The following is a 25,661-nucleotide window of genomic DNA, read 5'->3' as shown; positions in this document are numbered from 1 at the left end:
AGGGCACAGATGGTGCCCTCCTTGCATAAGCCAGTCTACACCAGTTCAGGGACCCCAGTCCCTGCTCTGGCACGAAACTGGACAAAGGAAAGGGGAGTGACCACTGCCCTGTCCATCACCACTCCAGGGGTGGTGTCCAGAGCTCCTCCAGTGTGTCCCAGACTTCTGCCATCTTATTTTCCAAGGTGTGGGGACCCTCTGGAGGTCTCTGAGTGGCCAGTGCCAACAGGTGATGTCAGTGACCCCTCCTGATAGGTCCATACCTGATAAGGTACCTGATAAGGTAGCTAATCTCCCTCTCAGGGCTATTTAGGGTCTCTCATGTGGGTTTCGCTTCAGATTCCACTTGCAAGTTTCCAGCAGGAATCCTCTGCAACTACTACTTCATCCTCTGACCTCAGATCAACCACAGACTACTCCAGGAGCCGCTGTAACAGCAGCGAAGCATCCAGAAGGGCAACTTTTCCTCTGCAACTTCAGCTCCAGCCAACAACTGCAACAGTTTCCATGGTGTGCACGCTCTGGTGACTCCCTGTCTTCACCCTGCACCAGAAGGACCAAAGAAATCTCCTGTGGAGTGACAGAGTCACTTCCCTGCTCTTGCAGGCACCTTCTAAGTCGACGATCGGTTCTTTTTGACTCCTCTCCTGGCAAAGAGCATGCACCTTGGAACATAGGTGGTGGATCTCTTCGACGCAGTCTGTCCTAAGGTCCTGGTGTCCAAATTTGGAGGAGGTAAGAGCTTGCCTTCTCTGAGTACGACAGTACCCCTGTGAACCACGTCTTCTTCACCTCCTGAGGCCTCTGTGTACTATTTGCAAATGTATTCGTACACAGCCTGGCCCAGGTCCCCAGCACTCTATCCTGTGATGCTCAACTCGCTGAGTTGGCCTCTGGCCGCGTGGGACCTTCCTTTGTAGTGCTGCAATAACCACATTTTGCACCTCCTTTGTCCCCATGTCCTGGGACTCCCGTGGGTGCTGTCTGGTCAACTGAGTGCTCTCTGAAGTGCTGAGAGCCTCCTCTTCCTCCTCATGCAGAGTTGAGGCCCCCAGGTCTCTCCTGGGTCCAGACAGTGCCACTTTGATGCAAAACGTGACTTTGCAGGAACCAAGGGTTGTTAAATGAATCCAGTGCCAAAACTCGCCTGCATCCAACATCTCTTCTTGTGACATCCATTGCATCATGCAGGAACCCTCTGACATCTTCCTTGGGTAAATTTCTGCAGTCTTCATCCAACCGGGGACACTTCTTTTGCACCCTCTTCTGGGTTGGCAGGGGCACCTGTCCTTCTTGTAACTTCTTCCGACTTCTGGACTTGGTCTCCTTCCTTTGCAGGTCTTCAGGTCCAGGAATCCACCATTTGTTGTTTGCAGTCTTGCTTGGTTCTTGCAATAACTCTAATTACGACTTGTAGTGTGTCCTAAGGAAACTTGCATTGCTTTACTCCTACTTTCCTGGGCTCTGGGGCGAGGTATTTTACTTACCTTTGCTGTATTCTTACTCTCCAAGCGGTTGTCTACACACTACACTTGTCCAGGGGGAATTCATGATTCGCATTTCACTTTCTTAGTATATAGTTTGTGTTGCCCCTAGAACTATTTTCTCCCTTTGCATTCTATAGCATTTCCTATTGTTTGCACTATCCTATGTCCAATTATTTACCTTATTTTGGTGTCTAGTGTATATATTGTGTATAATACTTACCTCCAGAAGGAGTATTGCCTCTAAGATATTTTTGGTTTTGTGTTACCCAAATAAACTACCTTTATTTTTGGTAACACTAAGTACTGTCTTTATTTGTGTATAAGTACTGTGTAACTATAAGTGGTCTTGTAGGAGCTTTGCATGTCTCCTAGTGCAGCCAAAGCTGCTCTGCTATAGCTACCTCTATCAGCCTAAGCTGCTAGAACACCACTAAATTTCACTAATAAGGGATAACTGGAACTGGTGTAAGGTGTAAGTACCCAAGGTACCCACTACAAACCAGGCCAGCCTCCTACAGAGGCTTCTGCCATCAGATGGTTCATGGGAGAGCTGACATCAGCATCATTCGCTTGTGGCATCTAGGTTCATTTCTGTATGACTTGACATCCTAGGTGAGCCCACTAGGAGCTTGTATTTTGCTACCAGGACAGGTAGTCTTATTACTTCTTCCTGGTATTACTTATGCTGATTTCTACATTTGTAGGTTTTTGTCTTTCTCAATGCAAACATTTTGAGTGCTGTCATGACACATTTATCTCCTACCTGGCAATGAGTGTGCTTCAGTTAAATTTTCCCTGTTGCCCTTTAGAGCAAAGTTTCTAGACTGGGAATACATTGTGCTGTGTAGTGTCCCCATCACCAGGCATATCACACATCTTTGCACTTGTCTCTGCTTACAGTTACATGCCACCCCATCCCTGGGGCACCTAGAGGAGACCTTAAGGCCCATATTTATACTTTTTGATGCAAAACTGCACTAACGCAGTTTAGCGCCAAAAAAAATAGCGCCGGCTAACGCCATTCTGAAGCGCCATGCGGGCGCCGTATTTATTGAATGGCGTTAGCCGGCGTTAGCCGACCGGCGCTGCCTGGTGTGCGTGAAAAAAAAACACGTACACCAGGCAGCGCCGGCGTAGGGAAAAATGGTGTTTGGGCGTCCAAAAATGGGGCAAGTCAGGCTGAGGCAAAAAAAACGTCTTAACCCGATTTGCGCCATTTTTTTTTGCCGCCCAGACGCCATTAACATGACTCCTGTCTTAGCAAAGACAGGAGTCATGCCCCCTTGCCCAATGGCCATGCCCAGGGGACTTCTGTCCCCTGGGTATGGTCATTGGGCATAGTGGCATGTAGGGGGGCACAAATCAGGCCCCCCTATGCCAAAAAAAAATAAAAAAAAAATACTTACCACAACTTACCTTTTCTTCCCTGGGGTGGGTCCCTGCATCCTTGGGTGTCCTCCTGGGGTGGGCAAGGGTGGCAGGGGGTGTCCCTGGGGGCTTGGGAGGGCACCTCTGGGCTCATTCTGAGCCCACAGGTCCCTTAATGCCTGCCCTGACCCAGGCGCTAAAATCCGGCGCAAATGTGGGTTTTTTAGTCCCGCCCACTCCCGGGCGTCATTTTTGCCCTGGAGTATAAATCCGACGCATATGCATCGGAGTAATTTTTTTAGACGGGAACGCCTACCTTGCATATCATTAACGCAAGGAAGGTGTTCACGCAAAAAAATTACGCTAACTCCATGAACTTTGGCGCTAGACGCGTTTAACGCCAAAGTATAAATATGGAGTTAGTTTTGCGTCGAATTTGCATCGAAAAAAACTACGCAAATTCGGCGCAAACGGAGTATAAATATGCCCCTAAGTGTGTATTGTATGTAAGGTTGATGTGGATCGACACCTTTAACATATATTTTCCTCAAATGTGAATTTGGCACACATTCACATTTTGGAGGACACTCTGCAAGGCAGGGCTGACTCCAAAAATGACAACAGGCAACACATCAGTGCACACCCCAGTGCTGGAAATGCACTAGGACTCTGACCTTCCTTGCCCCATAATATAATAGGGACTTATAGGTAGATTGTAATCCCCCTTGCCCTATTATGTACTAGGGACTTACAGGAGTTTAAAATTGTGTTCTCTGTACTTTACCATGTCACTTTTATTCAGAGAAGTGGCCCTGGGTCCAGTTAGCAGACCTATGGTACGGACAGGGTAATTTACCACCAGTGTCATTCATAGAACGTAGAGTGAGAATGTTAATAGGTTGACTTCCTCACACTGTGAATGGGCACGTAATTTGACTACACAGTGGTGGGCATATCACTGTTGTTTTACATACGTACAATTAATCTTGTTGTCATACTTTTCTGACATTGTGAGAGTCATTCACACATGTGCCACACACAACTAGTGTATGGTACATCAGTGATGCTTGTGCTATTGATGGTACATGTTGTGTTGGCTCCACATCTTCCTCGTAGTCATCATCCAGTTCGTCTTGTTCCTCATTGTGATTGTGCAATGGGAGAGTATGCCCTGCTCATGAATTATTCAAAAATGTAACACACTAGGATTTGTTCAGTTAGCAATGTTGGTGAGTAGAGTTATTGACCCCTAAACATATCCTGACTCTTGGGGTAGTACTTGTGTACGCTGGGCCTCCACAATGTTGCACGTCCTGTTTGTAACCTGAGTGTGACTATGCTGGGCAGTGATTATTGGTGGACTGGCTGACTGGTCATGCCAGCTAATGGACCCACATCCATGTACAAATCCATGTACAAATTAATCTGTGTATTGATTGACTCATACACATTGCCAACAGTGTGAGCCATCCTATGACATTATTTGGTATACATGCAAGGTGATCACAGATTTTCCCAACACTGTGCTATACATACAGTTGTCATGTCATCTGCGATACACTTCCTGTTAGTCATACATGTGACTGTAAATGACGTGGACGTGTTGAGTTGTCACCAGTGAGATAAATCATTTGACCATTGGGTTGCCAAATATCTCACACAGATCTACTGTTGCCGTTTACAACTACTATTTACAGTCGTTAACATGGAGTTTGTGCCTAATGCATCATGTAGTGATTGTGATCTGTCTGGTTTTTGTATGTCCCAACAGTTATCTTTTTGATTGAGTGTTCTCAGTTCAACATGTTTGTTGTACAGCCAATGCAGACATTTCACACAACTCCTTTCAGAGATCAGTGCTGTGTATCTGGTACTTTGAGGATGTTACCAGTGTTTACACTTGATTGACATCTGTTGTGGCCTAATTATGGTTGCTTGGATGTGGGTGAGTTGTTTGTCACTGGGACTGTGACATAAACTCAAAAGCATCTGTTGACTGAAATCATTTATTTACGTGTTTGGCATTCTCATAACTTCAGTGACGTGCTCATTTGAAAAAATTCTGGACAATGTGTGCATGACTGGGTGCACCTGCAGCAGTGTTCTGTATTTCACCATCAAGTGATGGTTCATCCTCCTCCTCTTCCCTACGGTGCTGTGGATCTTCATCCAAGGTAACAGTTATCTGAACACATATATTGTGCAGTATTGCACATGCCAAAATGATTTTGCAGACAAGGGTAGGGGAACAGTCTACCCCCAGAAACGTTCAGGTTGCAAAAGTGTGCCTTGAACAGGTCAAAGTTCCACACAACTATGTTCCGTGTTCACATATGGGCAAGGTTGTATGCCTTTTCCAGCTCATTCTGGGGGTGGCATCACCCACTCCTGGATGCCATAAGCTTGGTCAGCTGAAACGTATAACAGAAAAACAGTGTCATTAATTTTGGTTACTGTATTTGCAAATTGCTGTCCATGTGTGTTCCATGTATAGTTTTTGTCATGCCCTTCTCCCAAATGTGACCACATGATGTGTCAGTAATGCCAGGGTACTGCTGTTTACATGGCCCTGCTCACTCACTGTATGTGATGTCAAGTGCAGTGTATGAGCAGATACATTATGCAATTCAACATACTGACTGACATGTTTCTGTATCCTAATTTTGTAGAGGCTGATTGCCATCGCTCTAGCTCTCTCAATATTACGGGCCTCATTTACGAGGCCCTTGGCTCTGCAAGTAGCTTGCTGCACTGCCCTGCACTACTGGAAAAGGGCAGAAATGTGCTGTATCTACAAGATACAGAACAGTTCTGTCCTCTTCCCCTGAGCTGGCACACAATTTGCCGCCTAGTGCCAACACGGGCACTCTTGCACCACGGTGAAAGAGGGCCTGTGTTGTGGGAATTTTTCTTTTTGTGCAGGAAGGAACACCTTCCTGCACCAAAAAAAATCACAAGAGATGTTTCCCTCTTTCTATGTGTGCTGCAGAATGCAATGCACATAGAAAGAGGAAAAAACAGGGAGACATAATGCTGTCCTCTGCAGTCTAGCTACTCAACTTCCTGCAGTGTACAACGTCTCTAAGAAGGGATACTAGTACAAAGTACTTGGGGCTTCCTGCTCTTTCTAGTTCCTTCTGACTAGACTTGCATATAAGTTGCCTAGCCAGCACACATTCACACTTGCATCAGGGTTTGTATGGGTGCTTCTCTGCTTTCAGTATGGTATTTGTGGGTATGGAGCAAGATCCAGCCAAGGCTGCTGCCTCAGAGGCATGGTGAGTGATGTATGTGTGTATAGGTATGTGAGATATGAGTTCATTGCATAGCATTATACATGTAACCTGCATATGATCCATGGTTTGTCAGCGTACACCTAGTCTCCTTGATGTGTGAGCCATGACACAGGTGATGGCCCATATGTGTTGCATGTACATGTTACACTTCCGTTGCACACAGGCCTGTTGGGCAGATTTCCTGACTGTCATGCATGGCTGTGTGCCTTTACATAATGCAATGTGGGCAAAACTGGCTTGAGATGTCTTGTTGTGATTCTCTCACCTATCTGCTTCTTGTATTGTGTGTAATAAAGTACCACCGGGTTTTGGCTTTATGATGTTCAGTTGGGGTAGTTATGTTAAGGTGTAATGTTTACAGTTATTTTGCCAAAGCTTGTTGCCTTTGTAGATTGAAAAGTATGTACACCATGTTCTTACCAAGGCTTGTTTACCCAGTGTTGCTTGATTTTATCAAGGCTTGTTTACTCAACCTCCGCGGGGTTCTTTGGAGCATCCACGGGGTTAATTAGAATTACCTGAGCCCCTGCACATTGTTGGACAGCTGCCTTCTCTCCTGTTTTCAAGAGTCATGTGCTAATCATGACCCCCCGCTCATGACTCATGTTTCAGGAGCCATGTGCTAAACATGACTCATCATTCATCACTCATTCCTGCACAAACTATAAAAAGCCTCACAGGTACTAGTTAGCGCCTGGCTTTGTTCCGGTTCTTCTTGAAGCTGACATCGAGAGCCTGCTCCTAGGAATTCCCTGCAAAGCTTCTGTATCGTTGCTGGGTAACAAGAGAGAAAACAACTTCTTCAGCCACTTTGTGTGCTGGGAGCTGTTTACATAAGCTAAGTGGAGGAAGTGGCTCTGTTAAGCAAATGTTTTCTTTTTTGAGATTAAGAACCTCAGTGTGTAACTAAATGACTTTATTTTCAAGGAAGAACAAAAGTTTTGAGTTTGATTAAGAGAGTGTGCAGCAATGTTTCAAGCTTTGACATTTATTGCACATCTGTACTCTGCCTTGTTGATTCATTCAAAAATCAGAAAATACATCAGCACACAAAGAGAGTGTTGTGAGATTAACAAACTTCATATGTGTGACTTTGCGAATTACGTGTGTGTCACTTGTTATGATACAATTTTCATTTTTGCAGGAACTCTTTTAGTACTGTCTAGAATTGATATTAGTGCTCACTCAAAAACTGAAAAAGCAGGTTATCACTTGACTGTATAAATCAGTGCACGTTTATTCCTTTTTGGAAAGAGTTTTTGTTGTGTACGTGTTATTAAAGTTTTCAGTGTGAACAACTACACCAAGAGTGATCACTCTGAGTAGTGTGAGACAGAGAGAAGATCCAGGCAATGATGGCACATTCCTGTAATCCCAATTGAGTGGAGAGGAAGTGCGAGGAACCTTTTTAGTGACAGGTGATTAGCTGAGATAATAGACTGTGTGCACAAATACTGTACAAGAGTGCCCTCAAAACATCACTTATCCCTATCCTTTCCCCTATTGCTCTGGACACTCAACAACTAATGCTGACAGCGATTACCTGCATCCCAAAGCCTCAGGAGCCCAGCTGGACCAGGCAGCAGAGACATTATCTTTCTTCTCTCTCTCTCATCTCTCTCAGCCATTCCCCCCACCCTTTTGGGGACCCTTGCCGGGACCCCCGTATTATGTTGTCAGTTCATAGAGGTGTTCTGGAAGGACGGGGAGAACAGTCATCACACCTGCAGGCAACCTGCGTTTCAGTTCAGTGGTCAAGCTCTTACAGTCTTTACATCTGTCAGGGTGTATTGCCCTGCATTTGTCAACTGAAGCATGGTGAATGTATGTAGTACAGCCCTCATCCTGCAGTCCATATAGGTGCAGACAGACAGTGATCTGTGTATTGTGCCCCCTTATCTATTTGTTATTGTGCCTGTTAGGTAGTTGCTGTTTTCTTACCTACGAATAGGCTAGTTCTATGTTGCCCATCCTGGAATCGTTGGTTGATGATGGAGTGTAGGTATATGAAGCCATCATGCACACTGCTAGGATATTTTTCCACCACATTTAGGATCAACCCACGATAGTCAACAATGGCCTGGACGTTTATTGAATGGGTATGTTTTCCTTTTGTGATATATATAGACAGTAGCAGCAGGAGATACGAATTGCACATGTGTGCAGTCCATGGCACCCAGCACATGCGGAAAGCCAGCAATGGGGTAGAAACCTTGTTTAATTTCCTACTGCAGTGGCTGGGTGTTAGGGAAGTGGATGTGGTGGGGTGTGAGCCAGATAATGGCATCCAGGACAGTGGGGAGAATGGCTGAGAAGGATGGCTGTGAAACTTTTGGCACTTGTGCTGCAGTGGTCTGGCAGAGCCCAAAGCCAGCATATGAAGCACAGACAGGAGCTTGGTCTGTGGTGCAATATTGGTGACCCTGTCAACCATTGACTGCAGTTTAGGTTCAATGTCATGGAGCATCTGGACAATGGACTCCCTCTGCAGATGGTAATATATGATTACCTCTTCCTCTCTGAGTCCAATAAGTGAAATGCTCTGCCGATATATGCACTTCCTTCTCCTGTACTGCCTCTGTGGTGCATATGGTGGTGATTGTGGTGGTGATGGTGAAGATGGTGATGGTGGTGGTGGTGATGGTCGTAGTTGAAGTGGTCTTCTTGGTATTCCAAGCTGAAATAGGAGTAGATCCATGTTGTCCTAGAGCTTGCCAGAGTGATTTGGGCCTGTTCCTCTTACCAACATGTGCCAATGCATCATTTTAGTACCTGGTCTGACCAAGCATTACATTTTTAACCGATTGCAGCCTTTGCACCAGTTTTCCTAAGAATGCGTCATTTTTCAAAAAGCTTGTGGATATAGATGCATCAGTCCTGTGTCATTTTTAGAGGGGGCACACCTACCTTGCATATCATTGTCGGTATCTCACGCTGCCGGATCCGGCACTGATGGAAAATGATGCAGTGGGGGGAAAAGTGAAGCTAGAGGTCTCTAGCATCACTTTGTAGATATGGAGTTGTTCTAGCACTGCCGCTGCGACAAAACAATTGATGCAGCGTCGGCACAAGCTCCTTGTAAATGAGGCCCCCGGTATTGTAAGCAGCCGTGTGTTATTAGACAGAATGATCTCAGCATGACAATTTCTACATAACAAAGAAGACTATATGCACCACGTACTAACCTATGTACATGTGTTTATTTTGCTTCTGAAGATGGGCTATCTGTAAAGTTTTCATCACAGTATGAAGACTCCAGGTAGTATAAGCTTTTACACCTTCAGACCTTAGTTATGTAAAACTATTTGGCCAAATGGGGTATTAAATGCCTGAAACATCATTTAAATCTGATACATCCGCAGGCCAGACATGTAGGCTCGGGAATCAAACATGCCTGCTCAGCTACATCTCATTCAAGCATGGCACTTTCCACCAATTACTGACTATCAAATTCCTAAATTAAATGGCAGTGACTATTACCCATTAGGAACAAACCTAAGCTTGAAAATGTCTCAAAGGAATACTTTTCTACTGAAAGAAATAGAATTTTCCAAACAACCGACTATGCATATAAATGACCATCATTTTATGTTTTTGGGTCAATTACAAAAAAACATTGATCTAAGTAGCTTGCAAACTAATGACTGGGAGGCAAGTAAAAGGTATGAACATCTGAAAAATAATGTGTAAATGACAGTGTATTCATGCCCCAGACAAGAAAGAAGATGATTTGGTTTGACAGACGATGTGAGGGCATGAACAGAAAGTTATGAAAGCTGAAATACTCTCAATCAAGCTATAGTAATATGTTAATGCACACTGAGAACTCCAAGAATATAAGACTAGGATAAAGAAAAATAAAGTCCATCATTATAAAGTATGTCAGAAAATTATGTCAGTAATTACATCTGTTGATGTGCATAGATTTTGGAATTTAGTTTATCAGGATCAACTGGTAAACATTGTACATGTATAGCACTGAAAGAAGATTGGATGGAATACTAGTTAAATGTATATTTCAATAATGAAGATGGGCATCACGTTGTGGTATGTAAGGTTTATTTTCAGATGATCTCTGGGTTCATGGTAACAACATATAAAATTATAATTTCTTCCCTCAACTGTTCAGTTAGGGCAGGGAACCGACTAAAACAACGTTAGATTTTTGCACCAACCCTATTTTCGTGTACTTAGCTGATCTTCTGAAAGTGGGTTCTCAAACTTGTATGTCTTCTCAAGCAAGATGGGTGGTGTTCATATACCCTAATTTCTCCATGCTGATGATCTAGTAATAATGGACAAGCACTCAAATGGGATAGAGAGGAAACTAGTGAACTTCGGTAATAATTGTCAAACTAACAAACTGACAATTAATGAAGATAAAATACAACTACTTGTCTTTGCGAGAAAGAAACAAGAGCATCTATGGTCAACTGGACAGACAAGGGTCAAAGAACGTACCAACTATAAGTATTTGGGATGATATCTCATAAAATGTTAGCATGGTTATTCCACATTGGTACTTTAAAATCAAAGGTAAAAGAGATTATCAGGTTAAATGCTACAACCAGTATCAGCTGCTTATGAAGCTATTATACCTCCTCAATTTTATATAGGGTGCAGATATTAGCCAAGAGTGGGCACACAGACTGGATAAAGGTGGATTGACAATATCTGAAAATCTAATATCTCTACTTACATTTTATTTGTTGCAAGCTATTAGAATAGAAACTGATCTCTGATCACGGTCCTCATTAGCTAGCGTCCTAAACTTGTGATTCTGGTGTAAACTGATGTCCTCTGCCCAGCCCAAAGTAGTGTGCTTTTGTAAAAACGAAATAATCTTAAGTGAGCTCAGATGAGCTAAAGAGCTAAGAAAGTATTTAACCACTTTATGCAACACAATCTTAAATCAAAAACTTCAATATAGCCCTCCACACAGCACATCTATAGTTGGGCTTTGCAAAACGATGCACTAATGTTCATATTATTTTGGATTACCTTCAGTTTTTAGGTAAATGTCATATATTTTTACATCCAATTCTTTTGAAGAATAATATAACTTCTAGAAATCCGCAAGTGAAATGTTTATTTTCTATGCAGTATATGGACATTACTTGTGCAATGGTGATATTTAATAGTTTTAAAGAATTTTAAAAATGTGATGTGCAGAAAGCATTGTTTATTATGAATTGTATGTATTGTTTGAGACTTACAGGTAAAGGAATATTGTTTTTAATGATACCTAAACCTAGAGATGTATTATTTCTATTATTCTTAAGAGAGTATAGCTTCAGTACTCAAACAAGAGTAGCAAAATACATTTTGGCTACATAGATTGAAACAACATATAAATCAGCCATTATTTTAACAACATTGTCTTTCCTAAAATTAGTGGACTAAGGGCCTTCCTTATGTTGAAACATATTTTTGTTGCATAGGCTCCGATTAGGAAAATCAGAGCTTTCGTAGCCTGGAAATAGGTATTGGGTCTGTTCAAAACCCAAATTGGGATTTTGAATTTGTTTCCGAATTGCAAAACAGGTTTGCCACTAAATAACGAATCACAATTTGAAAGGAAAGTGCTAAGGTCCTCCCTTCCTATTTGTAGTCTATAATGGTATGAACCATTGGTTTTCAGGTTGCAAATCATTGATAGGTTCCCAACACATCAAAGAAGGTGGCAACCCATTCACAGATGGTAAGAGGTCCCTTAGGTCCCCTTTGTCAATCTTGTAAAACCATTTCCCCAGGGGCCTCTGCTTATTGATAAAAGAAAAGTGAAGTTTTAGAAACCTTTTTTTTTTCTTATTTTAAACACCTCACTTCAAGGAAAACAAGCTGGGCTAAATAAACAAAAGATAGCTCTTTTTAAAACCAGTCACAGAATTGTATTCTGCTGACTACAGCAGATCACTATTCCTGTCAGGGCAGCGATTCATAATGGGTTTCAATTTATGACTTACCTCATGCATATTAATGAGCTAGGTGAAATTGAGACCACTTACAAATTGAAATTTTGCGAACCAACATTTTGAAATATGTTGATTTGCAGACAATGAATATATTCAGATAAAAGTTAGTGCACTAATTGTGTCTACTTTTACTGAATGCATTGTTTTTTTAAACAGATTTTTATTGTTTCCATATAACAAAACAGAGAGGCATAAAGGCAATTCCACTCAGGAGTATACAAAGTTTCATGCACTGAAACGGTACAGAGCGGATAGGATGCTGCTATCTCCTAACGCATTATGGCCCATATTCATACTTTTTGACGCAAAACTGCGCCAACGCAGTTTTGCGTCAAAAAAATTAGCGCCGGCTAACGCCACTCTGAAGCGCCATGCAGGCGCCGTATTTATTGAATGACGTTAGCCGGCGTTAGCCGGCGGAGCCGTCTGGTGTGCGTTGAAAAAAACGACGTACACCAGGCAGCGCCGGTGTAGGGGGATATGGAGCTTGGGCGTCAAGAAAAGGGGCAAGTCAGGTTGAGGCAATTTTTTCGCCTCAACCCGATTTGCGCAATTTTTTTTCACTCCCAACCCCCATAGAAATGACTCCTGTCTTAGCAAAGACAGGAGTCATGCCCTCTTGCCCAATGGCCATGCCCAGGGGACTTATGTCCCCTGGGCATGGTCATTGGGCATAGTGGCATGTAGGGGGGCACAAATCAGGCCCCCCTATGCCACAAAAAAAACAAAAAGAAAACACTTACCTGAACTTACCTTAATGTCCCTGGGATGGGTCCCTCCAGCCTTGGGTGTCCTCCTGGGGTGGGCATGGGTGACAGGGGGTGTCCCTGGGGGTATGGGGGGGGCACCTCTGGGCTCCTTCAGAGCCCACAGGTCCCTTAACGCCTGCCTTTTGCAGGCGCTAAAAAACGGCGCAAAATCGGCCGTACGTCATTTTTTTTGACCCGCCCACTCCCGGGCGTGATTTTTGCCCGGGAGTATAAATCCCACGCACATGCCTCAGAGTCGATTTTTTAGACGGGAACGCCTACCTTGCATATAATTAACGCAAAGTAGGTGTCCACGCTAAAAAATGACGCTAACTCCATGGACTTTGGAGCTAGACGCGTCTAACGCCAAAGTATAAATATGGAGTTAGTTTTGCGTCGAAATTGCGTCAAAAAAAACGACGCAATTTCGGCACAAACGGAGTATAAATATGCCCCTATATTTTGCGTGCATAAATTATTGTGTCACAGTAAAGGGCCAACTCTGCTGTCCAAAATAAAGAGAACCCTCCATTTCTTCCTCCCCCTCCCTCATCACCCCTGCCATATTGTTTGATGTAGTGTTCCATGTTATTTAGGAACTTTCTGGATCCACCTTTCATGCATCCTGATTTCCCTCCTAGGGATCCCACACTAAGTTGAGGATGTTCAGTTATGTTCACGCCTCAAACCCTCCCCGGACAATAGGGAGCTCTTCGGTGTGTCCATGTCTGTGTCTGTGCCTGAGTCTGGGGCCATAAGATTACCCACCAGGTGTTTCCATGCTTGCGCTCCATCTACAGTTCCTCTACCTCTTTTCAATTCACTGAGCAGTACAGCACTCTGTAGAACTGCCCATTTAATCACTTCCTCCTGTCATTTATTCAATCTCGGCCCGGACTGGCTTCAACTGCATGGTTAGTTCCTGTTTAGCTAAGTCTAGTGCCAGGTTGTAAATCTGGTGGTGGTTTTGCATTTAACAGGGTGTGGGAATCCTCCCTAGAGGCAAGGTAGTGGTGGACAAGGGATCTCCCAGTGAGTAATATAATTGACACAGTTCATTACTGCTACACAAAGCCATGTCAAAGATGGGCATGCCCCTACCATGTGAAACATCTCCACCCCAAGTTCCACATCTAGGGCATGCAGCCATCATTGTTGTGTAAACCCTATTAGTATTACCAGATGTAAGATAAGCGCTGTGTATGAAGTAAAAATGTATCAATTTAAATCTGGAATTGTGACATATGGTGGCTACATTTGCCAAGATCTGATCCCAATCGGCATCGTTAATCTGTAGTGCTAGGTCTGTTTTGCACTTGTCCTTCAGTTCAGTTAAGGCAGTAAGAACATTAGTGGGTGTGGCTCAATATTAGCATGTAACCGCTTTGAAGTGGCCTGTTGCAGTATAGAACTGTTGATAGCATTTGTGAACTGTGGGTTCCAATTCCTCGATTCCCTAATGGTTTTATACCGTAGCCACTATTGCCAGATGTGGTAGATATTGACTATCATGAATGTCAAACTCAACTGATAAATCCTCAAAGATGAGCAATGTTCCATCTCGGTAAAGGTCCCCGACGCAGGCTATCCTGTAGGTGGGCCACCCAGAAATTCATCCCAATGCCCACTCAAGGGCTATCAGTTACAGCCACCATAGCAGCAAGTCTGGCGAGTAAGGACTATGGGTCCAGGTTTACTGCAGGCAGCGTCGTCAACATTGGTGTACCACCAAGAGTTCCTGGGAGGCAGTGGGCAGATGCCGCTGGGGAACCAAGAGGACTGAGGAGGTGTCCCACAGATCAGGAAGTGAGGAATGCACCCCTCTGGGCGCATTCTATTATAAATCCATTGATTAAACCATTGCAGCTGCTCTGCTAAGTAATACATCTCTAAGTCTGGTGCTGCCATTCCTCCCTCCATTACAGGATGATACAATTTGGACATCACCACTCTGCGTCTACTCATACCACAGATCAGTTTCAACAATGAGTCCAATTCCCAGAATAAACGGTGAGGGATCAGCAGAGGCAACGTGGGAAAAAAGTTAAGCGGTCTTTGGAGTGCCACTGTCTTGACCACTGCTATCTTACCTGTGACAGGCAATGGGAATGATTTTAAAAAGTTTACACTGGATTGGAGCGCTCCATCAGCCACTCCAATATTACCATCTAACAGGTCACAGTGATGTGGTTTATTTTTACTCCTAAATATTTCAGGCAGGCAGCATTCCAGGTGAGGCCAGGCAGATTCTGGGGCGGGGTGGTGTCCCTACATAGTGGAAATACATTGGACTTCTGCCAATTAGTGTGAAGGCCCAACACTACACTGAAATGCCCCAAAAGATCTATCGCTCCAGGGGAGTCTGGCTCTACATCTCGGAGGAATAATAGAAAGAGTGTCCCCTAATGTCTAATCCATTATAATAACTGTTGGAAAATGGGTTATTGGTAAGGGCAGGTAGGTATCTACACTTAGCAATAGGCCACTAACCTCCCCTAAGGTCCAGTTATTTCTCAGTAAATTAACCCCAGCTCAACCCTTGGTAGCTTGGCAACGAGCATCAAGGCTCAACTTAGGAGACAGAGGGGGTCATTACAACCCTGGCGGACGGTGTTAAAGGTGCGGTAATACCGCAAACAGGCCGGCGGACAAAAAAAGGGAATCATGACCATGGCGGAAACCGCCAACATAGACAGCCACTTTAACACACCGCCCGCCACGGCGGTACAGGCAAGCAGCGCGGCGGTCACCGCCAACAGACAGGCGGAAGACAATGTACCGCCCATAGTATCACAACCCACCAATCCGCCACCTTTTCCGGGGGGGATTCACTGTGGATAAAAACACGTTGGAAACAGTTTCTGCAATGGGAAAACGCTCACCTGAACACATCCCACGAGGAAGGAGGACACCATGGAGCCGGAATTACAAATCCTAACGGCCCTTCTCTTCCTACTCATCTACGAAGACCAACGCAGGCGCCGGCGAAGACAACGGTGAGTACTGCACCTACGACATAGGGGAAGGGGAGGCAAAAGTCAGGGGGACACACACGCAACACCCCCACCCCCACCCTCGCACATTACAACACACACACCAATGCATTTCCAAACATCACAGTAACAACCCACAACCCCCCCCGGAAGAATGCAAAGGCAAAACAAAATCAGTTCAAACATTGTAATGTATCCAAATACATGTCTCAAATATATACAGATATATTATAAAATCATTATACATTACGAGAAGTAGTGCAGATATGCACATATCAATGTCCGTGCACCACTAGTCCAAAAATGCATGGGCGAGGCCCACACAAGATTCCTGTCCACAAACGGAGAGAACACTGCGGAGTAGCAGCACCCCTGATATGATGGGTCAACTCCAGAGGCACCGTGTGTGGCTATTAGGAGACTCTGGTTACCCCAACCTGTCATGGCTATTGACCCCAGTGAGGAATCCCAGGACCAGGGCAGAGGAACGCTACAATGAGGCCCATGGGCGGACTAGGAGGGTGATCGAACGCACCTTCGGCCTCCTGAAGGCCAGGTTCAGGTGCCTCCATATGACATGTGGTTCCCTATTCTACTCACCGAAGAAGGTGTGCCAGATCATCATCGCCTGCTCGATGCTTCACAATCTTGCATTGCGACGCCAGGTGCCTTTTCTGCAGGAGGATGGTCCAGATTATGGTGTTGTGGTAGCTGTGGAGCCTGTGGACAGTGATGAGGAGGAAGCTGAGGATGAAGACAACGACAACAGGGAATCAGTCATACAGCAATATTTCCAGTGACACACTGGTGAGAACATTTTCATTTTTACCATTACATTCACTGTCACACGTCTTCCTCTATCCTGTGTGTAATTTCATAGGATTGTTTGGTAACTGAGTTGTACCTTTCCATTACGGTTTCACAGGTGTGCTTACCAACGTGCGTCATCTGCATGCATCCTTCAAGGACTTGTGATGTGTGACATAAGTATGTTGCCTTTACAACTAGAAACGCATTTTGACACTCATTGATAATACATTTTACCAAATCGTAGACTGACTCCAGATTATTTTGTGGTTCAAGGGTGTTTATTTAAGTGCTCAAAAATGGAGGGGGGTTGTAAAATGATGAGGGGTGATGGTGGAGGAATGTCCATGGCAGAGTCCAGTCTAATAGTCTCACAGGTGCACTGCCCATATGGGCATAGGAAGTGGAGCTGGGGCAGTTAAAGTATGGACAGGGAAAGAAAGTGGGACAGTGGGAGGACAATCAGGGTGGTGGTCTCATTTCCTGGTGGGGGTCTTGCCATCTTGCTCTGTCCTGTTCCTGGATCTCAGGGACCGCTTGCGTGGTGGTTGTCCATCTGCAGGGGGTGGGGTGCTGGTGTGGTGGTCCTGTGGCGGGGCGTCCTGTCCACTAGCGCCGGCGGAGGTGGTGGGCAGTTCATCATCCATGCTAGTGTCAGGGGCCCCTTGGAGTGCCACGGTGTCCCTCAAGGTCTGCTGTATGTCCTTCAGCACCCCTACGATGGTGCCCAAGGCAGAGCTGATGGTCCTGAGCTCCTCCCTGAACCTCAAATACTGGTCCTCCTGCAGGCGCTGGGTCTCCTGAAACTTGACCAGGACCGTCGCCATCGTCTCCTGGGAGTGGTGGTATGCTCCCATGATGGAGGAGAGGGCCTCGTGGAGAGTGGGTTCCCTTGGCCTGTCCGCCCCCTGTCGCACAGCAGCCCTCCCAGTTCCCCTGTGTCCCTGTGCCTCCGTCCCCTGGACCGTGTGCCCACTACCACTGCCCCCAGGTCCCTGTTGTTGTTGGGGTGGTGGGTTATCCTGGGTTCCCTGTAGTGGTGGACACACAGCTGATTGACCTGTCCTGGGTACGGAGGTTTGGGGCCGCTGGGTGGGTGCTGTGCTGGTGTTACCAGAAGGTGGAAGGTCAGTGTTGGGCTGTGCCTGTGCAAACGGAACCGACTGTCCCGAGGCCCACGATGGTCCGGGCTGGTCATCAGGATCCAGTAGGGCAGAGCTGCTATCGTCACTGTGGGTCTTTTCTGTGGGTGGAGTGGAGTTGTTTGGACCCTCCGGTGTGGTGACGGTCCTTCGTGATCTTGCAGAGGCATAAGAGCATGATTATTGCATGTGTGTGTTTCATGGTGTGCAATGGGTGGGTGAGCGTGTACCCCAGTGCAAGCATTCCTGTGTGGGGGCTTGTGTGATAATGGTTGGGGGGGTGTTCTGGGTATGTGCAGTGAGCATGCTTTAGTGAGGGGTGACCATGCTTTGGTGTTGCATGCAGGGCTTGGTGTTGGGATGTGTGGTTTGTGTTATTAGTACATTAGTGAGGAGTTGAGTAGTGATAGGGGAGGGTGTGAGGGTGGGGGTGGGGGGGTGTGATATCATGCAGATATGGTGAGGGATATGATAGTTAAGATTTGACTTACCAGTGTCCATTCCTCCACCGACTCCTCCGAGGCCCTCTGGATGCATGATAGTCAAGACTTGCTCCTCCCATGTTGTTAGTTGTGGGGGAGGAGGTGGTGGGGGTCCGCCGCCAGTCCGCTGAACCGCGATGTTGTGCCTGGAGACCGCTGAACGCACCTTCCCCCGTAGGTCGTTCCACCTCTTCCTGATGTCTTCCCGATTTCTTGGATGCTGTCCCACAGCGTTGAACCTGTCGCTATTCTGCGCCATAGCTCCATCTTCCTGGCTATGGATGTGTGCTGCACCTGTGAGCCAAATAGCTGTGGCTCTACCCGTAGGGTCTCCTCCACCATGACCTGGAGCTCCTCCTCAGAAAACCTTTGGCGTGACTTGGGGTGGTGTGGGTGATGTGTGGGGCGGTGTCTGTGTTGATGAGTGTGGTGATGTGTAGTGGTGTGTGGTGTTTTGTGCGTGGATGTTGTGTGGGTGATGGTGTTGTGTGCCTCTGTGTGGTGGGATTCTCTATTATGTGCTCTCTCTCTGGCCTTCGTCAAATATTTTTGGTCGTAGGGGTTTGTGGGTGATGTGGGTGTGTGTTTTATATTGTGTTGGGTGTGTGGGAGTGGTGTTTGTATGTGTGTCAGGTGTGTGTATTTGGAATTGTCCAATGTGGCGGTGTTTTGGAGATGTGTGTGTATTTTGAGCGCGGCGGTGTGTACCACCAATGGAATACCGCGGTTGAAAGACCGCTGCGTGGATCCGTGGGTCGTAATAGCATGGGCGTGTTTCTGTTGGCGTGGAGGTGGAGGTTTCGTTATCGCCACTTTAACACTGACCTTTGGTGTGGCGGAGTTGTGTGGGTGTCTGAATTTCGGCGGATTCCGAGATGTGGGTCATAATAGCTGTGGCGGAGTTCCGCGGCGGCGGCGGTGTATTGGCGGTCTTCTGCACGGCGGTAAGCGCCTTTTACCGCCAATGTTGTAATGACCCCCAGAGTGTAAAGCATTCAAATATCACAAAACAGTAATTAAATAAAACACAGTAAATAGTTTAAAAATCCAAAACAAATTTACAAAAATAAATTATATTTTTATCTTTAAAATGACACAAAAACAAATAAAATCGGATAAGGGGAACCAGAGATATGACTTTTTAAAGAATTATGGGGTCATTACAACCCTGGCGGATGGCGGAGAACCAGCGGTTAAACCGCCAACAGGCTGGCGGTCCTACCTTGGTGAATTTTGACCATGGTGGTTACCGCCATGGTTATCCGCCGGTTCTCCGTCCTGGGAAGTGTGGCAAAAATCAATCCCAGGAGGCAACATTCTCCAAAAATCCATCAAGGCTGAATCTGATTTTTGGATGTTACATCTGGCTGAGCCCACCCACTGGTGTGGCTAAAAATCATAAACACACCCTTTTAATCTAATCAAGGGACACCTAGTTTTCTGGGGTTGAAGGATGTGGGGGTGTTGCTGGTTGCTCCAAATGTCCTTCTCTGCCTTTGAAGACCAGTTTGGCAGCCCTCCCCCCTCCTGCCTCACCATCTGCTGAGGGGAGATTCCCTCCCACAGGCACATTCCTTTGTGTGAAGCCAGGCCACTTCACACCTCATCAATGCAGCCTGGCCAGGCTGCTAGAGGCTGGCCAATCAGAGCACAGCAGCAAAAACAATGCAGGGCTTAAATTGGCAACTTTTCAGGTAAAGTTTAAAACTCTTTACCTGAACAAGTTATATTAAATCCAACAACTGGAAGTTGTGGGATTTATTGTAACAATTAATTTGATACCAAACTCTTGGTATTCATCATTTAAGGGGACGTTAAAAATTAAAATAAAGTCTCCCAATTCTAGCCTATGAAGGCCATTTACTACAATGAGGGAAAAACGAATTTGGCTGTTTTTACCTCACCAGGGCTTATAAAACTATTTTTATAAGGTCCCTGCTTATAGTTACATGACACCCAGCCCTAGGGGCACATAGGCCACACCTTAGGGGTGACATATGTAAAAATAAGGTAGTTTAAGACTTTGGAACTACTTTTAATTCCAAAGTCGAATTTGCATATAACTTTACTTTAAAAGCAGCCAGCAAGGCAGGCCTGCCTTTAAAATGACACTGGGCACCTCAGCAGTGCACCTATGGGTGCACTACCTTTGCTGTGGTCCCTAAACCTACATGCCCTACCATATACTAGGGACTTATAGGTAGGTTAACTTAGCCAATTATAATTAGCCTAATTAGCATATTGATTTTACACAGAGCACAGGCCCTGGGACTGGTTAGCAGTACCCAGGGCACCATCAGAGTCAGGAAAACACCAGCAAAAAGTGACAAATGGGGGCAAAAAGTTAGGGGGCCTCTGCAATCAGCCCTGTTTTCTCACAATAACTACCTTGTCCACAGAGTCATCATTCATAATGAAGATGAGCCTATGATATTGATCGCTGAATTATGCCCTGGTATAAAGCCCATTTGATTGGTGTGAATCAGGGCGGACATGTGGGGAAGGTAACGAGATGCCAGAATGCAACTAAGGATTTTGTAGTCCACATTTAGCATGAACAAGGGGTAGTTGGCACAGACAGCCATGGGGGGACGACTTGGTTTCAGGACTGGAACAACCAGAACCTCACAGGTAGAAGAGGTAGTGTAAAGATCAATCAGCTACGGCACCAGAGAGTCCCCATGGGTAACGAAGAATTCAACTGGCAGCCCATCTGCACCAGGTACTTTACCACGTGCCATATTTTTTATATTAGCCCTAAATTCTTGGATCATGACGACACCCCCTAGATCATCAGCATCTTATTGTGTGAGCACCAGGAGAACCACAGGCGTGAGGAAAACCTCAAATTCTCAGTGTTATACCACAGGTCAAGGGGCATAAACAGTTGTGTAATAGTTCCAGAAACTAGCATTAATGGCGGTCTGGCTATAGATGGGTTCTCCGGTAACTTATTACACCTTTAATATTAAGAAACCATGAGTGGTGGACATGCTAGTAAGGTGCCCGCTTTATCATGCTATGCATGGGTGCAGGTCAGATATTCCCGGTAATCAATGCAGTGGAGTTTCCCAACTCAGTCTGCCAGCAGTTCTTTTGCCTCTAATAGTGGGTCCCTGAGTGTTGGATTTCCTGGTCTTTGCTTTTTGAGATCCCTCAGCCCTTTTTCTTGGTCTGCGACTTCACCCATTAGTGTACATCGCACTTCCACCATTTCAGAAATACACCAGCCTCTGACGATGGTTTTAAAAGCATTCCATTCTATTAGAAGGGAGGCAGCTGAACCGGTGTAATTAGCAAAGTAATTGGTTACGGCCTCACCAATGGTATGCTAAAAGACTGGTGTCTCAACCCATAGTCCCCAATCAGGGACGTGAAGGTGCTCATGTTCCCAATTAAGTGAGAGTAACACCAAGTTACGACATAAATATTCTACATTGTGAACCACTTCATTGATAGCTGGTGCCCAGGAGAAGGTATCAAGGTGATCATGAAGTTCATGCTTGCCTGAGAAGAAAGAGTAGTCCTGTATCACAGGGTGGAGGTGTCTCCAAGAGTCCACCACTCCCCACTGCCTCTGCCACTTTGAGAAAGTGCACTTCAAGCGGTTCACGGGCAGTCTCTTAGTGGTAGGGGGGACTGATCAGAATGGGAGCAGCAACACTATTGGAGGTGCCTTTTTAACATGTTTAATATGTTTTGAGTTAAATAGGGGGCTAAAAGTCTAGAGAGCTCAGCAAGGAATCCCCCTTCATCTATATTGGGGCTATATACTCCAACTATAGCCAGGTCGCGACCCGCCAATCTCTATGTAACCATCACGTACCTACCCTCTAGGTCGACGAGTTCCATTGTCTCCTGGAAAGGGACCCCTGGTCTCACCCATAACAGAACCCCTCTGCCAAAGGCCAAGTAGGTTGTTGCATATATCCGGCCCGCTAATCTTATGAAGTGCTAGTCTTTCAGGTGCAGTAAGTTGGGTTTCTTGGAGTAGGGCTCTATGTGTTCCACGTCTTTCAAGGTATGCATATACTTTATATCTTTTGGACATATTGTTGAGATCCCGGACCTTCCAGGATACAAATTTGTAAGTCAAGGGGCCGCCATCGGAGAAAGCTAACATCATGATGTCAAAGACTAGAGGGGGGTCCACTCTCATCCACACATTATGGGTCTCGTTTATTCCCAGCAGGGCTTCAGAACAGCAGGCAGGGGCCACCCAAAAAAACTCTCACAAACAACAAAAATAACAAACCATTCCCAGGATCAGAGGCAAACGACTCCCCAACCAAACCAGTTGAAAAACAACTAACACACATGCATGCATCACAAGCACAACTACAATACAGCGGGCTGGGGTGCTCATATAGGCGCTTCCCAGTCAATCATCCCACCACCTAAAAGGAGTGAACAGGATAATCATAACACATATGGCCCTGCATGAAAAGAAGCATAATACAAAAGTGGTAAAAAAACGGTAGACGTCTATCCGCCATTGCTATCATCCTCCCCTCACCCTAAATCAAATAGGGCAGTTAAGACCCTCCTCCTCAGAGTATTTCACCAGAAGTGCCTGGTGTGAGCTTGTGCAAAAAGTCAGCAGAGTTGTGGGAGGAAACAGTTTGCCCCATCAAAATCAGTGTTGTGTGGTTCACTGTCACCATTAAAAGATGGTGCAGGGCCCTTGCTCATGGCAGCCACCTCTTCCACCACCCGCTGGTTCTACTGGCACACCTGGAACTGTGGCAGAGCAGCTCCCTGGCCACATTTGGCCCTCTTTCAAAGGTGGATGCCGGATTGTGTTTTGTTCGCTAATGGGACTTCCATACCCTGTTGAGGGAAGTGATCCAACCATTCGCATAACGCATGAGACGATGTAAAGAATTGCACTTCATCTTCCACAGTCACCCTCGGTCTTGCTGGAATCAGCATAGCATAATTGAGACCTAGGTGAGGGAGGTGTTTCTTGCCTTTGGAGAATGATGCTCCCTGCTTCTGGATGTCCCTCATGAATTCAGGAAAGAACATGACTTCCATAATATATCCACACAGTTTGGGTTGATTCAGAATATGACCACGGACCCTGTAGTGTATTCACCAACCCTGGACAGGGAGCCACTCCAGGGAGCGTGGATCATGCTGTAACACGGTGAGCATGCTCCAGTGCATAAAAACAAGAGAAACCCTCCGCTCTACATCCTAACTAAACCATTTTTCCAGGAAGTCAATCATACTTGAGGTAGTGCCTTCAATATTCTCTGGGAGCCTGATAATTCTGCTGTTGTTCCGCTGTGTTCTATTTTCAGCATCTTCAGGCCTTGTCTCTAAGTTAGAAAAACTTCAAGCGGGTAAAGTCTGCCCCCAGAAATGTCTTGAGGTCACTGGGTTGCTGCTTGGCATCAGTTCAGATGAAGCCCTCCACGTGCAGACTTAGAAACTTTTGCTGGAAGTCAGTTCTCCCTCAGTATCGAGAACCAGCAAGTTGAATCGGTCAAAAAAATTGATATTCGGCTTGGTGGTGCTCCCAGTATTCTCCTGGTTCGCAAGAGGAAAAGGTAGCAAAATTTTCTAAATCACAACTTTTGCCGGGGGAGAAGGAGGAGCACACTTTAATACATGCCAAGGATCCAGAAGCTGAGGGGCACCACTTAGGAATTAGGAGTCACTGTAGCCGATGCCAGCAGAAGGGAACTGCTCTATTGGGCAGTTGCAGGTAGAGAAGCCTCTGGAAGATTGCTGTATCTTTGTAACTCAAACAAGAGGTCAACTAACATTGAAGGCACTTCTGGGGTCATGGGCTCAAGATGAGCAAGACCAGTATTCCTTCAAATTCCTCTGACAGCAGGACAGTCATTCTTCTGATTCACACAGGTTCAGGAGTGTTCTCAGGAGAGCTGCAAGGAATTCACTGTTATGCCCAGTGCCAGCCCATGGGTGATGGGTAAGCCATTGTCAACCCCCTAAATCACTTCTGGTCAATTTGTCTACCCCCACTGTGTTTGGTGCCAGCCTGACCAGACAGTCAAAGGGGAGGTATTCCTAGGTGATATATTCGACTGTCACTGAGGAGGCAGGTATATTTTGAAGCTAAGGAAGAGGCTGAGCACAGCCACCCAAGTCGTCCTCTCACTGAAGGAGTCCCTCTCCCTCTTCCCAGGATCCTTGGTCCACTGTCTGGGTGCAATAACCATATCGCTTGAAGGGACCCATCAGGGATTATATGACCTTGGCTACTGACATTAAGGCCTATTTGGCTTATACAGAAAAAAAAAAAAACTTCCTAAAAGTGTCATTTTCAAAATTGTAATATAAAATACCACATTATGATTATACTGGATTTTAAATTAGTATTAATTACACCCTTGAACCATTTCCCAGCAGCTCTCAAACTGAAATTAAACACATTTTAGTTGTTAGGGTGTAGGCAAATGTTTTTGTGTAGTAGGGCCAACCTTCTCACAATAAAAATGACTTTGTAGGGTTTTCATTGATAAGACATACAAACATAAATACAAATGTGTCACTTTTTAAATACCATTCACCCTGCAGAATGGGCTGTAAGGCCCATCTTAGGGGTGACTCATGAACTAAAAAAAAAGGTTAAGCCTTCAAAAGGTTTTTTGCCGGGTCAAAATGGAAGTATAACCTGTGCACAGAGGCTGAAAGGTCAGGCCTGGAGACACGATTTACAGGACTACGTGAGTGGTTGGCACTTCAGCCAACCTGTAACATTTAATTTACAGGCCCTAGGTACATATAGTACCACATACTAGGGTCTCATAAGTAAATCAAAAGTATCAAGAAAGTATATTTCAATGTTACCATGTTTAAAAGAGAGAGCACAATTACCTTACCACTGGTTATTAGGAGTAAAGTGTGCAAAGTCCGATGACCAAAGAAAATAGTTTCAGCTAAAGAAGGCAAAAATCTGGGAAAATTAACTTCAAAAGATGGTAAGTTCCAACAAACAGTATAGAAGAGGAGTGGTTTTACAGGGCACAAGGTTAGAGTACACTTCATATTGTCTGAATCCACTAAAAATGTGCTATGCATCAAGATGCAATGAATATTGCTGTTAGCATGGAATATTGATACTTTGCAGGAACACTGAGCTTGTTCGGGATGATTGTTTTAAGTTTGGCGGAAAGTGCCTACACGCACAACATCGCTACCATGATCTACAGAGTACTCCTGTTCCACTACCATGTAACTACATGCTACACATATGGCATTAATATCCTCAATCATGCCATATGCCTAAAGAATTTTACAAAATGTACCTAGAATATTTATACTATACTTTCAACATTATCACCCAACTCTACACTTCATCCCACAGAAATACAGTGCACCCACACCTTG

Source organism: Pleurodeles waltl, chromosome 10 (assembly GCF_031143425.1).
Source record: "Pleurodeles waltl isolate 20211129_DDA chromosome 10, aPleWal1.hap1.20221129, whole genome shotgun sequence".
Taxonomy (NCBI): domain Eukaryota; kingdom Metazoa; phylum Chordata; class Amphibia; order Caudata; family Salamandridae; genus Pleurodeles; species Pleurodeles waltl.
This window is presented reverse-complemented; position numbering follows the sequence as displayed.